This window comes from Echinops telfairi, unplaced genomic scaffold, assembly GCF_000313985.2.
Source record: "Echinops telfairi isolate 266 unplaced genomic scaffold, ASM31398v2 ScPeMD7_4;HRSCAF=17, whole genome shotgun sequence".
NCBI lineage: Eukaryota > Metazoa > Chordata > Mammalia > Afrosoricida > Tenrecidae > Echinops > Echinops telfairi.
Genome location: NW_022103900.1, coordinates 10,518,056 through 10,521,323, shown reverse-complemented (window position 1 = coordinate 10,521,323; position 3,268 = coordinate 10,518,056). Strand labels below are relative to the sequence as shown.

Sequence of the window (3,268 nt, the reverse complement as noted above, 5' to 3'; positions counted from 1 at the left end):
TAAACCAGTCACAATAGAGACTGCTTAAGCGTTGTTTTCTTTTTACACTTGTTTGTTCTCTATGACAATACTAAACAAAATAATGACACGCACGCATTCTGTAAACTCTAGCTATTTTGTGTAGATAATTTGATATTCAAATACGTTAGAAAGAGCAAAACCAAACCATTACTACTAGTGCAATTTTTAACAATATCTAGACCAACGAATTCCCAAATAACAAAAGGAAAATGAAGGCAGAGCAACAAGCTTTCTTTGAAATGAGTTCAGAAAAACCAGGAGACCTAGATCAGAAAAATTGTATTTCATGCTACAAATGTCACCCTTAACATGCCTTTAATAATCAAAGCTGCCTGCATAATGCATCATTTAGCGGGATACTGGGGAAATTTCTCCCTGCTGTAGAGTAATGGTTAAGAGCCTGACTCCTGAGTAAGCAGACACTGGTTTCTGGTCTTGCCGTGTGGCATATTAACAGTGGGAATTAAAGCACATTCTTTAGTCTCTCTGGGCCCAAGTTTTCTCATGAATTCTAAAATCAAAACAAAACAAAACAAAAGAGAGAGAAAGAAAATAATGGCATCTTAATAAATGTGAATTATTTTTATAAAGGCTATTATCCGAGAATATGTTCCTAAATACAATGCTATGCCTTATGGCCAAATACCCAAGGAGTTTTTCTTTCCCTTTTAATGTCTGGTTCAACATATAAATCTTTAAATATAAGTTAAAACTGTGTATAATAAAGATCAGAGTGAACATTGAGCTAAGATTGGATGCTAAATATAGAAAATAGAGAAAAATTATTAGTGAGCATGAGTGTTAGTTAAACTATAATACTAACATATTTTCCATCTATAACATTTGGTGGTTTCAGGAATTATAAATTGAAAAGAATAAGTTCAGATTTTGATGTGAATTTTCAAGAGGTAAGGACAGTGGTTCCAGCCAATGAGCTAGATCTTCGTGTTATTGGTGTTTGGTTTCCGCACAGGGAAAGAACGTGGCAGTAAGAGAAGCCCTGGTGGTGCAGCGATTGCTAACTAAATGGTTGATAGCTGGAAGCCACAAAGAAGAAAGGTGTGCTAGACTGCTCCCCTACATATGTACAGCCTTGGGAACCACAGGGTGAAGTTCTACTTTAGCGGAGAGAGTTCTTGTAGGTGTGAATTGTGAATTGACTCGACAGAAATGAGTTTGGTTTTGGTTTGGGGGCAAAAAGTAATACATGGGAGTCCCCATATCATTCTCGGCAATCCATCAAAATTACTGGTGTTTCTGTGCCTAAAACTTATGCCTTCAGAGTCATGCTTCCATTCAACAAATCGTGGCTGTGAGTTCCTAGATTCACTAATCTGTTAAGATTTTGAAATACTTTCCTGGCCGGGGAGACACCATGATCGCGAAGGTGGTTTTCCCAGGGTGAGGCTCACCCATTGCACTGCGGATGTGCTGACCCCTGCGATTTCCCCAAATGGGGAAACTCGACTGCATAATTTGTGGTAGTGGGGGACTGCGTTCACGCTCTCCCGTTTAAAAAAAAAAAGATTTTGAAGTGATTAATCCTGGAAACTTCGTTTCCTGATAGGTTCAAATGCATCCTTAATTTGTGGGCTGTTCGGCGTTTTTCTTCCTGACAGGACAGGAGTATTGACGGAGCTGAAAGGGAAAGCCTGTGATTTTCACTTTTGAACTAAGATATATTTGAAATACGATATGTTTATGAACTCATAGATTTTTTTTTAGTCTGACAAAAGAAAGAAAGACAACGGGAATAAGTACACATGTATCTAGAATCTAAAAATAAGAAACGTGCCCCAGAGAGAAACCATAGGTGAAGAACGGCTATGACTCGGTTAGACAGATTCGTCTCTTCTGAGGAAGGAATAATAGAACGGAAACCTGAAAAATGTGTAAGTACAAGGCAGCAGAATTTTGAGGGAACAGCATGCACGAAGGCTCAGAAATGGGTGGGGTGGGGTTGGACATCTTCAGTGATGGATAATGTGGCCTAATTTGTGACTGGAACCTACGGAGCAGGGCAGAGCCCTAGGTGCGTCTGGAGTAGTGGACAAGAGCTAGTCGGAACAGGTATATTTTATACCTTGTTAGGGAGCGTTTTTCTAGGCAGTCAAGAGAGCCATTAAAAGGCTTTTAGTTGAAGTAAAATGATCTTGTTATGATAGATCGTTCTTGTGTTGTGAAAAACAGGGTAAGGTGGGGTCAACAAAAGAAGAGGCACCGGTGAAGAAGACACAGCACGAGTTCAGGCTGCAGGTCACAGTGTTTTTCCCCAAGATCCTGGCAAAGGAGACGACATGCGTGAACCAGTTCACGAAGGATTTTTGCAAGTGAAAAAAGAAGGACATCCAAATTACCTGGTGATGAATGAGATGTGGGCGAACAAGATCCAAAGGGTGAGTGTAGGTCGATGCCCTAAACAAAAAGATGCATCTTGTGATATTTACTGCTAAGGAAACACTTGAAGAAGTGCAGACTTAGAGAGTAGGAGCTAAAGATGGGGAAAGTGAGGGAACAGACATTTCGAAGATGTCAAAGAACAAGCAAAGTGGAGCAGAGAACTAGAGTGATTGGATTTTAGAACAACAGGGGTGGGTGAATTATCTTTGAGAGAGATTGTAGTGTGGGAAAGCATTCCATGTACATAGTTAGTAGCAAACAAAGACTCAACCAGTCAGCGGTAGAGATCCCTGGGGAAGAAGCCTATTATCCATGCCTGATCTAAATTATCCTGAGGTTTCGTCTAGCTCTAACACTGTCTATATGAAGCTAAATAGCTGTAATAGCTTAGGGAATATATGAAATATTTTGATTTTGTTTCTTTAGCTGGAGAGGATAGCTTAGCAAAAGCAACATGACTGAACATCTGCTATGTTTCAGGCAGTGAGCCGAAGACTTTGGAATACCAGAGGAAAGAGAAAGCAACTGAAAATATCAAATCACCAGGAGAACAAAAAGAGAAGAGTATAAAAGAGAGAAAGAGAAAAATAAAATAAGTCACTAAAAAAAGGAAAATCAGATAGGAAATAATTTAAAATCCATCGATTTTAATAAGGTATTTTTATTGATCAGTATTTTCTTTCATCAGTACTCCTGACTTGTCCTATCAAGAATCCTGTCCTGTCAAGAAGAAAAAAATGGAACAACCCACAAAACTAGTCACAAAATTCTGTAATTTTTGTTAGCATGAAACAAAATACTTATGCCTAATTTCAATTACTGTCAACCCAATTATAAATTATGTAAA

The 3,268-nt window shown here is 38.7% G+C and overlaps 1 non-coding gene across 1 annotated transcript; it reads left to right on the top strand.

Moving 5' to 3' along the window:
• Positions 1 to 1,371: 1,371 nt before the first annotated feature.
• On the top strand, positions 1,372 to 1,534 carry LOC115872968. Its single transcript, XR_004048162.1, has one exon. It is a non-coding gene; the product is annotated as a U1 spliceosomal RNA (small nuclear RNA).
• The last annotated feature ends 1,734 nt before the right edge of the window (positions 1,535 to 3,268 follow it).